This window comes from Sinohyriopsis cumingii, chromosome 12, assembly GCF_028554795.1.
Source record: "Sinohyriopsis cumingii isolate HCF-2022 chromosome 12, ASM2855479v2, whole genome shotgun sequence".
In the NCBI taxonomy this organism is placed as follows: Eukaryota; Metazoa; Mollusca; class Bivalvia; order Unionida; family Unionidae; genus Sinohyriopsis; species Sinohyriopsis cumingii.
This window is the reverse complement of record NC_142972.1, coordinates 55994521-56013394: the sequence shown is the minus strand read 5'-3', so window position 1 is coordinate 56013394 and position 18874 is coordinate 55994521.

The window sequence follows — 18874 nt, the reverse complement described above, 5'->3', positions numbered from 1 at the left end:
ATACCAAAATAGATTCCACTGCTGTCACCTAGAAACTAACCTTGACCTCATAACCTCGATAGGCTCTCTCTCAAAAAAAAACACAGGACAAAGTTTATTATAGCAATTTCAAAGACGGAATTTAGCATAAAAAATATCCTGGATTAGAAGAGCACTACTGACATGCGGCAAGACACCACCTCCCGAGCCTAACAACTTTCACCCTTTTCCATGGACAGACACCAAACCCCATACGTGCAGTGCACGCATCATATATTAGCTGAAAAAGCGAACTTAAATGGGGTCCAATCCCACTAGTCACAGCAAAATGCAATGAAAACTGAGTGTTGGCTGGGTCCAATCCTACTCAACTTAGGCCTTACAATCAATAAGTGTTCTGTGAACACATTAAAGCCTGGAGGAAGTGGCACCATTCTTTACCCCAGGAGTAATCAAAAAGGTGCCTGTGGCATCATAAATCAGTGGTACATGCTCAATGCGAGCGCACACCACTTTAATCCAACTCAGCAACAACAACAAACACTCTCGCTACCTATTCTCAGCGTGACAAAGTAGAAGTAAATGAGCAGAATCACCAACTAACTGGAACTCCAAATGCACCTAGAGTATGCATGTCGCCTTCTGGATGAGCTGGCCATGGAGGCGATAGACGAAAGTGCAAGTATTGAAGAAGAGGAGGAGAAGAAGAAAAAGAAAGAAGAAGAGGAAAAGAGAAGCCTAATTTTTCCTCACCTCATTATAAGGCAAAGTTGTGAGGTGTAAACTCCATCACCACCACAGCGTCAACCACTGCCACAACCAGTATCGAGAGCCGCTGTCCCCCAGATAGAAAGCTGGGCCGATGATTTGAAGAGGCAGCGGAAAGAATGGGAGCCTTAGCGCCAACAGGAGGTAAGGAGGACACAGGATCAACGGGCGTGGAATAGACGAAAGAGATACGTCTTCAGTATCCCACAAACTTAGGAATGGGATAGTGAAGCCAATCAAGCTGCCTCTGTGCTCCCAGCCACACGCCTAAACTGGGAGCAATATACTAGTTGCCGTTGTGTGTGTGGTGCCAGACCTAAGAGTGTAGGCATTAACCAGGTGCACTTGGAGTTCGAAAAAGAGCCGTTCCCAAAGCTAACCAGATCTCTAGAAAAGAGATATTGATCAGGGTGCCAAAAAATATTAGTGTGTGTTGGTAGTGTGTGTGTGTGTGTGTGTGTGTGTCTTTTTTCCATAACAAAACTCTTGTCCCTACCCTGATGAGTGTTTGTTTTTTTTGTGAAAGTGGAGTACTGTGACTATAAACACTGACTCACTTTGCTGGTGGGATTGTAGATGATGGTGTGTTTTTTCAACAAAAACGTTCCTTCTCCACTATGTGATGATATGAATATTGTTGATTTTGTTCGTATTAGTGTGCTGGTTTGTATAAAAAGAATGAAAAGAATAGCTTCTTTCAGTAGACACTTTTATTTCTTGTAGTTTATAGGTATGTGATATGCCTTGTTGGCGAAAGGGGATGTTTTCCTTCACATCCATGGTTGAGGTATATAAAGTGTAGCGTTTGTCACTCGCGCCATTCAACATTGAATTATCCAAGATGGCTACCAAAATCTTAGAGAAAATGCAGACGTCACAAGAAGTAGTGGATGGTGTAGGAATGGTGGAAGAGATGTTAGTCAGGTTGGAGTATGATTCGTATAGCCACCACAGATTCAAGATTGAAATTATTGATTTGATGAAGGCCAAGGAAAGATCAAGATACATGATCAAAGCAGAAAAAATGAACAGATGAGAAGATATAATGAACAATTAATGAAAGATGAGGAGAATGAAAAGAGGAAACAATGGATTGAGAAGGAGGAGGAAAAGGAGGACAAAGATGATAAAAAGAAGAAGACGAAAAATGTTCTGCAAAAAATGAGGTGTTTTTGGAAACGACGGGAAGAGAGAAAAGAGAAGAAAGTTCAACGGTCCTTTTCAGGGCCGCTCATATGTTCCCAAAAGATATATATTCTCTCTTACCTAATTTTTTTTAGTTCAATGTATGTTTGTTTGTGTGACATATTTATGTAGATAAATCTATGTTCGTGTGATAGATCTATGTCTCTATACAAGTCTCTATGACTATATATATATATATATATATATATATATGTCTATATTGTGTTTGTTCCTACCTAGAGTAAGGCATATTCAGGTCCGCCACTTGCAACACTGTTCCTCACTGATCAGCCCGATTTGAGGTCAGCCACTTGCAACATTGTTACCAATGTTTCCCCAGTGTCCAGTACTGTGACGTCACCGTTCTCCTATTCTCCTTGTCCCTATACAGTCCCAATACATTATGGCTATACATTCTCTATGTTAAATTCCCATTGTCCCTAGACAGTCCCACGCAGATAAATTCCCCTTTGTCCACAGGGTACAAGCCCCTGTTTTAACATTAAGTCCCCCATTGTCATTAGGGTATCCCCATTAAGTACTCACATACTTTGTATTCTATATTGATGTTAGAGACCTAATTCGTCTTCTAACATTAAAATATGAGAAATGATCAGCATACAAAACCCACGGAAATCGCCAATGTAAGAATGAAATGGTATAATGTACATCTTTGAAGTCTATATAACAATACAATACAGTATAATATTCTACATTGGAAACCATGACAATACAGTGACAAATGGACTAGCATCTAATTATTATGCATGCACAGCAAGTGTAAAGTACTCACGTCGAGTACATTTAAAGGTCAAGATAATATAATTACAATAATATAACTGCAAATAAGTGCTATTCTCTCTATACCTCGGTTACACAATATTTAGCCGCTTTTTGTGAATGTCAGTGAGCAGAATGTAGCCTGAATAACATGTAGACGATAATATTTTGCCGTTATGCCTTTGCTGATCAACACTGAAACTGCCATAGAAAGTAGGTGTAACGTAGGAGATTCAAACCTAAAGATGAATGTAAGGACAATACACAGCAAGCATAAAGAAAAATAAAAGGGAAGAATGTTAAGGAAAGCTACAAGATTTTCCCTCCAATAGTTTAGGTTCACGTGTCAGCGTCGGCCTTACACAGTCAGCACTGTGAAACAGCTGTGTTTCTATAGGTTTAGTAAAGGAATTGAATTAGTACTATGAGTGGTTCTACATTTGCGTTTACAGTTTGGCTATCTATGCAGTTGTCTGGATCCATTGACGATAAGAAGCATCTTCATTACCGTCTGTCTACCTATAAAATATTTTTACTTTCAGATAGGTCACATTTATTTGGGTGTGTTTATCTAGATTAGATGGGCATTTTTATATTGTGGCTAATATCCATTCAATCAAATATTTTAAGTGTATAAAATTTACCATTTATTGGCTAAGTAGTATCGCTTATATCGTGTTTCGTTCTTATGTTTTGAAACATCATGCTTTCCCTCTGATCACATCAGTTTCTTTACAACATTATTTATGCTTGTCACCCCTGTAATTTTGGTGCCCTCAATTTCATCCATGGAATGTTTTGGGACTCACACTTTGCATTTACACTGGATTGTACCTTCGTTACATTAGCTTAAAATTATATTTGGTCTAGCGGAATTCTGTAAACTTTCCGACAGGTAAATTCGTATTATCGAGTTAACGCAAGTACGTATAGTTGGTCACAATGTCGTTTTGCTCATTTATTGCATATTATGAGAACGAGGATAAAGTATTTCAGTCCTAAAATGTAGAGATACAAATGGGGATAACTTGCGAGGTAACTCTTATTTACTTTAGTCTCTTTTAGACATACATACATACATACATACATACATACATACATACATACATACATACACACAAACACACACACACACATACATACATACATACATACATACATACATACATACATACATACAAAGTAAAGCAATGGCTTTATATAGTATAGGGTCTTCAACACTATACTAGCAGACAGACACGAATGCATAGTTGTTTTGATGGACTTGTAAATACAGTGACTTATGAGCATATTTTGAGGACGAAAAGTAGGAACAAATATGTGTTTTAGAACATTGAATATTAACTTAAATGCTGTTCAGGCTGCGCGTGGATGACCATTTACCACCTCTAGCTCTATGAGGCCTTATCTTACTCTTCTGTCATTATGATGATGTCATTGTGAGTACTATCATCCTGAGAAGATGCGTAATGTTGCTCTTGTTCATAACTTGCAACAACATGACAACACTTTTAAACTAAAGTTACGATAAAAGGTCTGCGACTTCCAGGAACTCTTCGCTAATTTTGCCTATATCAAATTTTGATTTACTCGATGATGCTAAGAAATCAAATATAACAAACTTCCGAGGTGTTTTATACGTGATCAGTTACCTAAACAACCAAACAATATTGAAACAGGAATTATTAATCTTGATAACGGTTCTTGTCCAAGAACTTACTGGGTTGCATACGCAATTGATCCATATGGAAATTGTTTTTTTATTCGTATGGGTTGGCAACACTAATTGAATTGTTAAAATATACAAACACAATACAAAATATTCCAGTCTGGTATTCAACATTACCAACACAAAGAATGACAGATCTACCGATATGTGGCCGTGAAGTAATTGCTGTACTCGACGCTATATCAAAATCCTCTGTTGCACCTCATAACGTTGTGCACGATTATACAAGTAACAGCGTCGTTTTAAACAGATCTTAATATATAATGGTTGATATTTACGGAAGATCTTCCCTTAGTGGTACCACTAAGGGCAAGAATAAAAGATGATATTGATTTATCAAATTACGCAACTAAAGATGACCTCGCTGATATTATGAACCTCTCTGGAGTTGAACGAGATACAGTTGTTATTTTTCAGGATAAATACGGTGTTTTAAAGACGGGTAATATTAAGTGGAATGATATAGTTCGTATAGTTCTTGGTGCTACTACGGATAACATTCCGGTATTTACTAACGGCGGTAAAATCAGAGACTCAAATATATCAATTGGAGCTATCAGAGATGAAATTGCAAAAAGTGTTGCTAATCGTTTGCTGACCATCGGTGATACAATGACAATATAATAGCTATAATAGTGTAGATACTAAATTATCCACACTACGAACTGATTATGACGTTCACGTAAGTATGTTTTTAAATACTCGTAGAAATTTTCAAAAAGTCAATAAAATCGCAGATGATTTCTTTGGCACACCTTTGACTGTTGACGTGAAACTCGTTAATATTAAGACAAAACCCTGCGATATTAAGATAGCTATGTCAGACATTGAAACGACTAGAAAGAAAAAAAAAACTAGAAGATGTTATAAGTGGAATTCCTGATATCGTTAAACAAATTGAACTGACTAAAATTCCCCACAAGCAGATTATGAACCTGGTATATTCAATAGCGTGTGACCAAGCATCATGGTCACCAGTCATTAAATCCATTAAACATGGCGCCGTGGTTACCGGAATATAAAGGCTATCAGCACTTGGTGTTGTAACATTTATAATATCTACCACGATTTCACGGCGTTACCAACTGACTGGATCTCTTGGATCTATGTTAGTGATGTTAGATCAAAACGAAAAGGTAATATTTACTGTGGAACCCGAAGGAAAAAACTCGGCTTGATTTATTACTGGTGCCTTGAATTAGTAGCAATAGTCGTACCTCCATATTATCAGCAAGTCTTAGTGATGGAAAACTATCAGATTGTGAGTTCACGGATATGATCAAAATTTAAAAAGAAGCAATAAATGTGAGTGATTTAGAAAATCGGGATTTAAATAATAATGTCAACTTCGAACGAGCTATTTCAGCAAATCGTAACGAACACAACTTCCTCAAAAACTACAATGATATCGGTAACCTCAACTAATCCGGAATTTAGTGTATCACTTTCCAACTGCAATTCCAGCGAACCAAATAGCGCTTGCACTATTACTAGTATATTATAGTTGTCCGAATATCAGATCAAAATCATTTAGTGGTAGGCCCCGAGTGCCCAGTGGTCTAAAGCGCTTTCCGTTACGGATCACTGCCATCTCACCTCTGTCTGCGTGGGTTCGAGTATCGGATTCGGCCAATGTGGGTATGTGAGAAAGATTGCTGGTCGCTTTTAGTGGGTCGGTGGTTCTTTCCGGGGGGTTTTACGGGTTCATTTCTCCACTATTAATACTAGCCGCCATGTGTAGCCTATCGTGTGCTGAAAAATGTCGTTAAACCCTACAACAACAACATCATTTGGTGTATTACAGGCGAATATATCGCTTGTACTTGCAAATAAAAATAAACCAGATGGAACCCACAACTGGTTAGTTGTTTCTATTTCTACAGGAAGCTATTAGATTGAATAAATCAATGATGAATTTCAGCGCAGAATAAAATCTATAAGCGGAAGAGAAGCAAAAATAGCTATAACAGTTCACAAACCAATATTATCGGCTGAAGTTGTAGATATTTATCATTGATCAGTTAGATCTGTTTTAGCTTGGCTTGAAATTCCACCAGAGTATCATGGAACACTAAAACCAAATTTAAATGAGAATTGTTTTATAACAACTCGAGAATATCGAGATGGATATCCGTGGCGTCATTATAAAGATCATCGTATTAAACTTTCTATGTTAGAATATTTCCTAAACCACGGTTTTCAATAATAGATTTTGATAACACTTACGATTATATTCTTTATTTAAGAGATTTCAGATCATTGGCTGATTAAATTAAACCTAAACCTAATAACTACATTCCAGACATTAGTGCAATTATTTAAAAGGTATATCCTGGAGTATCCTAATAACCACCTAGAGAAGAAAAGTATTGAAACGATACAACATTTAAATCAAATTGCATCAGATCTTGATTTTACTAATCGAGTTATTATCGAAATAATAAATGCTAGTAATTATGATATAGGAAGTAGAAAAATAACAAGTATCAGGCAGCTATATATTAATCACTATAAAATAGCTGAAGCAAATTTCTTAAAATTTGTACTACCAGGATCTAAAAAGAAGACTTAAAGATATTATCAACGAAAACTTTCCCAAAATTCGCGAGTCATGGAGAAAAATAGCCCCGCCAGCATCTCTTGTAAGACGTAAAAATAATCCTTACGGTGAAGACCGTTATATTTCACCAGGAATTGTAAATGTAACTTCAACAATCGCGGTAAATCTTGTATGTGATGTAATTGATGGCAGCTACCAAATAGATCTTGAAAAATTAAATCAAACTCAGCATGGATATATTCTTTATACTTTTACTCCGCAAGTACCTCCTGGATATTTAATCGTACAAGAATCAATCAATCCGGTTTATCTACATTGTCATAATCCGTTATTATCAATAATACATTTCAAACTTACTAAACAGAGAGGACACTTAATTGACTTGCTTGGATAATTTTTAAATATAAATTCATACGTAAGATCTTAAAGAGATAATTTTATAGAGTAATTTGCAATTAATTATTTAATCAAGAGCTATATTATATAATGTACCACCATGGGAGATTTTTCTTACACGACAAGGAGGAGGTACTTGAAAACGCCATCAGAACAATAATGACACAGTCTGCAGTCAACACAGAACAATTTAGGGCTGATATAATTATCGACGAATACGGTAATGATGACCTTTTATTGACGCAGGAACAATTACATCAACTGCGGCGAGAGCATACTTCTAGGATTACGTGTGAAAGAGATCAGATTCTGAATTATGCACATTCCTGCATTTAATTTGATCAAATTAACAAATATTGTCTAATTCTGAATATAAATTCTGATTTCATTAAATTGATGGGTATATACTAAAAGATAATAAAAACATTATAACATAATATTTTTATACTGATTCTCGCTAATCACTAGTCACTACAGGGAGCCCAGTTGCCATAACTTTCATTTTAGTCACTACTCCCAAAAGTGACGTCTTTACTACAATCACTTTCATAAGTGACAAAGTTTTCATTTTCACGATCTGATTTCTGTCTTTCATATCTGTTATACTGTACATGTAACCGCGTGTTTTTCTGTCTTGATTTTGTTTGTAAGTTAGAAACCATAAATTTTCCTTCTGCTCATTTGAACTATTATACAATTACGCTACTTCTCTGATATTAATTATGACATAGATGGTTACTTAATTCCGATGACAAAAATTAATTACGATTTACGGAGATAGATATATTACATAGTTGTCTTCCTTCTTGAGATCAATAACGTAGCAACAAGCGAGGTAACCTGCCGGAGAGAGAGCTTTAAGCTTGACAGAGTTATCTAACTTCAAAAGTAGAAGTTACAGATAAAATAATTGTTGTATCATAATTATTTTGATGACATAAAACATTAAATAAATAGTTACAAATGTTCACTCTTCTTTCCCCGCCATTTGTGCCAAGACCGTTCCCTTGGCTGAGGTTTCGCTAGATAGTAGATAGGGACAGTGGGAATCTCGTTAATCCATTCATGCACGTCACTAATTAGATGACGAGGCATTTGGCTATTAGCGGGGGAGACCTTGCGTCTCTTTTCCGGTTTACGTCCGGTAACGTCGTGTCTCTGTTCACTATCCTATCCGTCTCCGGGACGTATTGGCAACGGCCTGCGGCAGGGCGGCTTGGCACTAAGCCCATCCCGCCTTTGGCCAGAATTGTTAGTAGTACTTCCGGACATAAGATTTTACAGTGCGTCGATTCCAAACCCAACTGAAGACCATTTGGATCGTGTCGGCAGTGAATTACACCTTCCGCAGAGGCTCATCACTGGTGTCAATCACAGAAGCCCTGTCCACGGGTCAAACATGCGACCCATATATCGTGTGATCTCGCCTGGCGCCACCCATGGGATCGTTACACCCTTGATCCTGAATACGTCGCCAGTGTTCACGGTGTACGTGTTTTTTCCGCTAGGGTTTATCGAGAATGCACATGATTTCTTGGCATTCACCATGAGGCCAATGTCTCTGCTGAATCCCTCGATCATGTTTAAGTTCTTCTGCAACACTTTTGGACCTCCGTTCAGGAGCACCGAATCGTCAGCGTAGGCTATCGATCCTATACAGATGCCTCCTGTATAGCAGAATCCTATTTTAATTACTTTCGAAAAGATATTTCAACAGGCTTTAACCACATTGCAAACATATGGTATCAATCATTTCGGACGTAAATAATTGTTACCTAATCACCGACAGACAAGGAAGTTGTTTGAGGTTTGCAAATAAATCTTTAGCCTCATTTGTTTTCAACAGCCATTTGATCAAGTTTCACTAAATGTCACAGCCTTCAGCCCTGCATTTAGTCACTTGACATTTATACACACAAAGGTGACGCCATTAAAAAAGAACTGGCATAAAGGGACCTCAGAAAGCTATTATATATTATGGCTCTACTTAATACATATTGGCCTTAAAAATGTCAAAATTCCTTATTTAAATTATATCATTTTGCTGTCAGGTATGCCAGCTCTTGCAGAAGGCAGAAGCACCTTTAAATCAATCCTTCTCAAACACTGTGCAATAATATCGGACTAAACTTGAGGCATACAAATGGCTTAAGTGAGATCTCGTAGCCACACTACTTTTATATAATTTAGCAAACAAAATACGTTAAAACCAGGAAAGATTCTATTTTCTACGTCTATCAGATTCGTACAAATTACAGCACACTGCAATAAAAAAGAGAAACCTTTAAACAACATATTTTGAGAAGCTATTTGGCAATTCTTGTCACCCCTTGATTGTCAGCATCCCACTAGGTTTGACAGGTGGGTCATCACAAATTGTTGCTGTTTAGGATTGTTGTTATGACGTCTAACGTCGTCACATACACAAAATCGCAAGTTGTCAACGTTATTTGTTTCTTACTGTTTCCTCTTGTATTCCCGAGATGTAAAGTGAAAACTATGTATTGATATATTGTCTATGCAGGATATAAAGGTCCCTACCTATTTCATTATTCATTTTTAAAAAAAAAATCATTTGTCAGGCATCTTCCATTTTAGTCGACATAGGTCGTCTTGCTGGCACTCTTATTAACTTTTAATCTCATTGGTCGACTGGGACAAAATAAATCTGAAAAATGTGGAACTTTGTGTGTGTGTGTGTGTGTGTGTGTGTGTGATTTAGATTTTTAACGTAGCGTTCAAACTTTTTCAGTCATATCGCTACGATGTCTGCAGTGTGGCAGTTTATAGTGTTGTCTAACACTGTGGCATCATGCAGCAGACATGTAGCATGATGTCCCACCCAGTCACATTATCCTGACACAAGGCCGACCAGTCCTAACGCTAACCTCTTAATGCTGAGCGCCAAGCGAGGCACATGTTAGTACCATTTTTGTAAGTCTTTGGTATTACCCGGTCGGGGATAGAACCCACGACCTCCCACATCTGAGGCGGACGCTCTAACCACTATGTCAATGGAGCGGTTTGGAACTTTGTCCCTATTTGTTAAAATTTTAAACTGTCAAGAAAGATGCAATGTTTATTTTTCTTATATGCGGTGCATAAATCCGTATATTGTATATTAGAAATACAGAGTTGAGGTTTTGGCGATGTAGCGACGTCAATCATCAGATCAGACATCTTAAACGTTAAAGTTTTTTCATGAGCCACGTTTTAAACTTAGTTGGATGCTATGAATCAAATTCTGCTAAATGGTATTTTGCAAAGAAAAGTTTATATATCAAACTGTTAATTTTTTTACAGCCAATTTGTCGGACTACTTCCTAGTAACTGAGATTACCTGGCCTATTGCTCTTCAATTTGGCTAATAGGCGATAATTAGTCATGCGATTACTTTCCCGCCACTTTGGACTCTTGTTTTACTATTATAGCATGCTTTTAATGCACGTGTCAGTGTACAAAGTGACAAATTTCTGCTTTCAAAAATGACACAATTAAACAATGAACAGTGCATTTAATTACTAGTTAAGTTTTACTGTTCTGTTTTACAGTAAACCATACAGATACATAATTACAAATTACGTCAACTTGATAATTATTTTAGTTTTTCTAGATGAATATTTGCTATATTTATTCATGGGATCGAATTTATTCTCTTACTGTGGTATAGAAACTTGATTAGTCTTTTTTAAATGGTAATTGAATACTCAGATTACTGTATGACTGCAAAAAATAATTGGATATGGTTAAGTATCCATTAAAACACACGCCATTTTTCATTGGGTTCTGATACCATTCAATGGACCAGTATTGGATTGACATTCAACTTCCATTGATTTTTGGTTTACTCCTCATCACTTTAACATATATGTTTTAAAATAAGAAACAGTCTGATGACAATTATTTTCTCAAAGAGAAGGAGGAAACACTTGATGTTCATTCAAAATTACGAATTGCTTAGACCTGATCTGCCATTTCAGATTGTAACATAAGTTTGACTTGTCCTTTACAGATCCTGTGCAAAGTCTCATCCAAGAGAATGAACGACTTCGGCAAAGTATGCAATGTGTTGAGTGTAGAGTGGCCAAAAGAGGTATTTTGTTGTTACCATGCACGCACCTCTGCCTGTGTTCGAATTGCTCCAACAAAGCATTTATCTGTCCTCTTTGTTATAAGAAGATCAGAGAAAAAATTAAAACATACGTAATTTGAAATACATCATTGACTTCATCAGGGCCCCGGGCCTCCGAATGGTTTAAAGCTCCCTCCTTCACCGAGGTATGCCATCTCACCTCTGTCTGCGTGGTTAGAGTTCAGGCTCGGCCAATGTGGTGCGCGATTGAACTTGTCAGTAGCTCCCTGTGGGTCGGTCGTTCGTATGGGCTTTTTTTTTCTGGGTTCTTCTTCCACTAGTTATACTGACCGCCATGTATAGTCAGTCTATTATGCTATAAAAAGTGGCGTTACGCCAACAACAACTGCAGTATAATTCGTCAATAATTTAATTGCTAAGTCGGTGCATTACCTAGATGAAGTTGAGTGCTTACAAATTCGGTCTTGCATTACCTTGATTGCGTGTACGAAATCAAATAGCATGTGATTGGTTAGTTAGAGTTTAACCGGAGATCAACGCATCGTAATGAAGCAATTGCGGTAAAGTATATTGCCCAGAGATACACCAGTGTGGTCAATCAGGGTTCAGATGCAGGGTCAACTAATTATGCCACGAGACGAGGCAATATAAATAAATAAATGGAGACCGAAGTGTTAGAAACAAAGATATTTTGTATTTTTCCCCACTAAATATCGTGAAGAAAAAATTAAAATCAAGAGACATAAAAATTTTGGATATGCACACGCATAATTGAATATTATCTGTGATCAGTTCCTTCATTTTCTATTTTATTTAAATTTTGTGGCAGTCTTTACTAACTTAGAAGACAAACTCTTTATAAAAAACAGCTATATTTATGGTCTCTATTAAAACCATTTTATTTTTCATTGTATCTACTCTATCCATCCAAATGCAGGTTGTTTCATTCTGATTCACAATCTGATTAAAATCCTGATCCCCAACATTACGGACATTTAACTGGCACTGAAATAACTTCCTATTCTGGTGACCTGTATAACTTCTGGTCCACTTATATTTGGTAGCCTATTAAACAATAATCTCCTTGGTGTGTTTTTAACAGTCTTCGTTTGTGACGATAGAATGACGTTTTTAACTTTCAGAAAAATGAAAGTTGTAATGTGATTGATAATCTCAAAATTAAAGAAAGTATGACTTCGCATCTGAGTTGATATGTATATCACAATGTAAATTAGAGTTACATCCCCAATTTCCCATACGACAACCCTTAATCACGTTGCAACAAGTGTTTTAATTGCATTATGATATGTAATTATATACTACATTTTCATTTGCACAGTCGTTTGGCCAGTACATTTATATTATGTCAAACAGGCCGTAGGTAAAAAATGTTTCAAAACCTGTAAATGTATAAATAAAAATTTAAAATCGGTATGAATCCTCTGTTTGTAAGTATAAATACAAGTTATTGCATACAGGTATTGGACATCAATCAATCAATCTATGGCTTCATAGATATACACGCATGTCAAATCGGAAAGTTCCAAAAGATAATCCTATTTCTATTGTTAAATGTCTTGGCCATCAGTTCCACGTTGATGCTGTTCGATCACAGGCTTTGGTGACCTTTCATATGAAAAGCATCCGATTATCAAATAAGTGCTGCCCCTCAGTTATATACACATGCTTACTTTGTAACATACTAAAGATAAAAGGTCAGAAGAAACGTGAGTGCAAGGCGTGGAACAGTTTCGAAATAGTGATGATACAGGTTTGGATAAAACAAAACTAGCGAACTCTACATGAATGCGACTGAAACGGGTTTACGGGCTATACACTTAGTGATACCTTGAAGTGACTTGAATTGTGTGCATATTACAAGATGGTGTATACCCAAGAAAAAGAGAAATTCCTATACGAATCTCAAATTTGCTACGGTCTGATGGACGACCTCAACGAAACATTACTAATCGTGCAGGAGCAGTGCACTACATTTACACCATGTAGTGGACCGTAGTGCAGCAATTTCAGCAATATAGACAATAGGGTTGTGCAGATTTACCAGGTGTGAATAGATGTACTGCAATTCAGTTATAGAGTTATGTCAGTGTCTCTTGTTTATGGTAGTATCGATGAAAAAACCGCACTACAATTCAGTGACAAAGTTATGATAGTGTTTATGGTTTATGATAGTATCTATGAAAATAACGCACTACAATTCAGTGATAGAGTTACGATAGTGTCTATGGTTTATGGTAGTATCAATGAAAATAACGCACTACAATTCAGTGATAAAGTTATGACAGTGTCTATGGTTTATGGTAGTATCTATGAAAATAACGCACTACAATTTAGTTTAAAGTTATGATAGTGTATATTGTTCATGGTAGTATCTATGAAAATAACGCACTACAATTCAGTGATAAAGTTATGAAAGTGTTTATGGTTTATGGTAGTATGTATGAAAATAACGCACTACAATTCGGTGATAGGATTATGACAGAACTATATGGATGGATAGTATGATGAGCAACTAATACTGCTCAATTTACATTTAGCATGGCGTTGCATATTATAGAAATAATGACAGTGTTGACTAGTGTACACGTGGGCACTCTATCGTCCTATGTTTCCTATGTCCTAATATTTAATCGTAAAATACATACAAAAGGATGCGACTTAAAGTGCGTCTGTAAAGTTGCCGAATTAGTTGTACAGTAGTAGTAGTAGTAGTATTAGTAGTAGTACTAGTATTAGTGGCAGTTGTAGTAGTAGTAATAGTGAAAAAGACAATTGAGTCTCAGATGTTCATAAGTGTATTCTATGGTAAATGTTCATCTTACCCGATTCAAAGATTTGCAAAAATTAACCATCACCATTTCCTTACTAGGAGTACTACATTTAATTGTTACACCTTAGTAGTGAAGGGGGATACTCTACGGACAATGGGAATTAGCATTACAGAACCCCTTGGGACAATCTACGGACAATGGAAATTTAACATGGCGAAAAATCGTGGGACAATCTACGGACAAGGGGAATTTAACATGGGAATAAATCGTGGGACAATCTACGGACAAGGGGAATTTAACATGGGAATAAATCGTGGGACAATCTACGGACAAGGGGAATTTAACATGGGATTTTTTTAAAAAAAATTTTTTTAAAACAAAAGGGGTAGGCAATTCAAAGACTATCTCTTTTCGAGAAATATGGCTGGCCCTGAAAAGGGCCTTTGGGTTTTATGTTAATGTATTCATTAACATAAATGGCACCGCATTGGTCTTCTTCTTGTCCTTAGGCTGCGTCTTACTGTTGGTCCGTACATCAGCACTCTTTTCAGGCATCCTTGTCTTTCGACGTAGATCCTACGTATCCACAGGCTGGTGTTTGTCCTGTGGACAACGGTCCACTTCGATCGGACATACATGAGCAAGTCTGTCCGAAACATCATGGAAGACACAAGGGTGGATGACTCAACTGTAGTCCACATCTTGAAGCGACGAGAACAGGTGAATCAATGCAGTGAACGGCGCTTATTTATAGGCGGAGGAAGGATTGAAACGGATTGAGTTCATTTACCAATCCGAACACGCGTTACAGAATTCAGTCAGCTCGCATCCAATCCGAAGAGAGCAGTCTGTGACGTCACGTAGTCAATATAGATTCGCTAGCGCTTGTGTGCAGTCAATCTATGCGACAGTGATTCAACATGACGGAAACTCAGAAAACGATCCAGTGGGGTGCACCAGCAGGGGAGACTGCCCAAGGGAACCCGGACTTACTTTCAGAAGAGGTGAATTGGGATTTTGTGGATTTTCTCTCCTCGCAAGAATTTGTTCCGGAACCTTCGTTACTTTCTTCATTACCGCAAGTGGATAATTTTAGACAGAGACAGAAAGAAGAATTGGAGAAATTTATACAACGACAAAAGGAAGCGGAACAGGCTTTTCTCCTACAGCAACAGCAACAAGAAGAAGAGGTAAGAAAAAAACAACAGCAACAACAGCAAGAAGAAGTAGCAGCAAAGAAACAAGAGGGTGAAAATCAAACGGTCACGGTACTGTTGGACATTTTAGCGGAGTTAAGAAGTCTGAAACAAATGTATCAGACTTCTTTATCACGACCGAAGAGAATACGACCTTCCCGAGCCAAACATGTCAACCCTGTGACTAAGCCTACCGTACCACCCTTAGTGATTTCAACCCAATCATTATCATCATCAACATTACGCAGTCCAGAAGTAGGCCTTGGCCGTGGCAAAGGCTTAAGGCAGTTAAAATTGATTGCTTAAACTCACCCCTACACCTTAATTAAAAAAGGCCCTTTTCAGGGCCACCCACATTTCTCGAAAAGAAATACAATTTCAATTTGCCAATAACTCAAAAAAACTCACCCATGTTACCTTTTTAGTACGTGTCTGTGTATGAGTGCGTGAGTGTAGCTTCTTATTTTAAAATCACAACTCAAAGACACTTACCTTATATCATTCATTTATTCTTTTCTCCATTTTTTACAATCCAATTCACAATTTATAACACAACACTTTAATAAAAAAGTTCATTAATTTCTTCTTTTCTCCTTGTTTAGTCTCTCTGTTTTTTTAATTTCTTCACCGTCACACTCTTTTCCTCTTCTTCCTCCTCGCTTTCTTCCCTTCTTCTTTTTTTCTCCTGTTTCTTTTTCTTCACCTGTCTTCTTTCTTCCTCAGAAGAATCCCTCTCTTCCTCTGAAGAATCCCTCTCTTCTTCTGAAGAATTCCTCTTTTCTTCTGACTCCTCTTGTTTCTTTTTTGGGCAATCTGGAGACCAATGTCCTTTTTCTTTACAATAATAACAGGTATCTTGACTTTTGTCTTTTTTATCCCCTGTTTTTTTTCTTTTTTGACGGTCTGGACACTCTGAAGACCAATGCCCTTTCTTCTGACAGATATAGCAAGTATCTTGACTTTTATCTCTAAAGGAAGGAGAATAGTCCGTAGGCTGGTCTGAAGAGAATTTTCTAATGACCCCTCGCAAAGCTCTGACGAAACGTTCCATCTGGTCAGTCTCTTCCATCGTTGTGCTCGGCTTGAGAGTGAAATGAATAGTGAAAGGACAAGACACACACCCTTTTATATACGCTGGTCTGCTATGACTATAAAGTAGTTTATGGTGTTTGAACTTGAGTCATTTGACTTTTTGCTTTCAAGATGAAACGATCCCATTCATTCGAGAAGAAAGAAGAAGAAAGTAAGAGGCAGAAACGTGATCTATCGCCTCGTACCAGGGCTGAAATCTTGGCACAAATTCATGCCAGTGATTTTGAAGAGGACATGAGTGAACCAGAATCCGAACCCTCTAAACCAAGTTCATCACCCTTAGTTAACCCTGAAAATTACTATTCCATTCGAGAGACGGAAAAGCGCTCCTCTAGAAAATTTAGAACTACGGCTTACAAATACACGGTGAAGTTTAAAGATTTCAAGGCTGAAGTGCCGTTAGAGAAAGCAGAAGTGTTCATCACCGAGGTGTGGGATTCTTTGCTCACTGCACTCAAGCGACAATGTCAACCCAAAGAAGACGATCGCTTGAGACTTTCCATACAACACGACGGTTTGAAATCCCCTGTTTGGATCGAGTTTAGCACCCCTGCAGAATTAACTGCTTCCAAAGTCATGGACAAGATTCAACACGTACAACAATCTAATGATCAGTTTGACATCACCGATGGTAAAGCCACACTGGACATGACCCACGTCTCTCCTCCTCAAGGGACAGGGCGCAAAAAGATGTTATTGGTGGACGACCTTCGCAACACCAAAACAAGTCTCGTCCGAATTAAGAACCCTCATGACCAGATGTGTTTAGCCCGTGCCATCGTGGTGGGACGAACCTATGCCAACAAGAACGACACGGTAGAATGGAAAAGAACCTGGGACACTATTCAACGTTCCGACCGAGCCAAACAACGAAACGAAGCAGAACTCCTGTTACGACAAGCCGGACTGTCCAAAGACACACCCTGTGGCATTCCTGAGATGCAAAAATTGCAAGATGCCCTAGCTCCACGATACACCTTGAAAGTGTACCCTCAAGAAGTGCGCGGGTCTCTGTTGTTTCGAGGGCAAGATTTTAAGGACGGAAAATACATTCACGTTTATCATCACGATGACCATTTTGATACCATTACCAGTATCACCGGATTCCTGGGATACGGTTATTACTGTGAGAAATGTGACCATGGTTATAATAATCGAGAGCAACACAAGCATTGTGGATCGAAATGCTCAGGATGTTTGGCCTCTTCACCCTGTCTGAGCGAAGAACCAGTGCCTTGTTCCACTTGTCTGCGTACGTTTGTCAGCCCTACCTGTTACCAACAACATCTGAAAACGCAAGGTTCACAGAAGAAATGTGCTTGTCAACTCCTGAGATTGTGCCCTACGTGTGAACAAGTCATACGTATCAATAATACCAAGGCACACGTATGTTCAGGAAAGAAAAAATGTCACATTTGTCACCACATCGTGGACTTGGAACACCAATGTTACGTGCAAAAATACCAGCCCCCACCAGAGAAAGAGGACGGTCACAAGAAGAAAGGCAATTTCATCTTTTTCGATTTCGAATGCATGCAAGAAACCGGCATTCACATTCCTAATTTCTGCGTGGCTCATCGAGCGTGCGAGAAGTGCATTCAAGAACCTATCTTCAGTCATTGCCCTCACTGCAGCAAGATTCCCGGAGGGCGTGAAAAAATCTTTCGGGGACCCAACACGCTAGCCGATTTTGCCCAATGGGTCTTAGACCCCGTCGACAAGACGTGGAGCCAAGAGGACATCGAACGTTACGGAGATTGTCATCGTCATGCCACGGTGATGGCTCACAATTTCTCCGGATACGATGGACAGTTTCTTTTGAGGTACTATACAGAACAAGGCACCGAGCGTCCTAAAGTGACTTTGAACGGAGCCAAAATCATTTTCATGCAAGTGGGACAAGTGCAGTTTAAAGATTCGATGAGTTACTTGGCCATGCCTTTGAGTCGAATGCCTAAAACGTTTGGAATGACAGAAATGGCTAAAGGGTACTTTCCACACTTTTTCAATACGGAAGCCAATCAACACGCCGTTCTACCCCATTTGCCTGAGGCTCACTATTACGACCCCGACAACATGCGTACCGAACAACGAGAAGCTTTTTACGCTTGGTACCAGGCTCACGCCTCGGACCCTTTCGACTTTCAGGAAGAAATGCTAAAGTATTGTCGTTCCGACGTGGACATTTTACGGCGTTGCTGTGGAAAATTTCGAGAACTGTTCATGGAACACGGAGGGGTGGATCCTTTGAAAGAAGCTTGCACCATTGCCAAAGCGTGTTCCTTAGTGTATCGACAACGATTC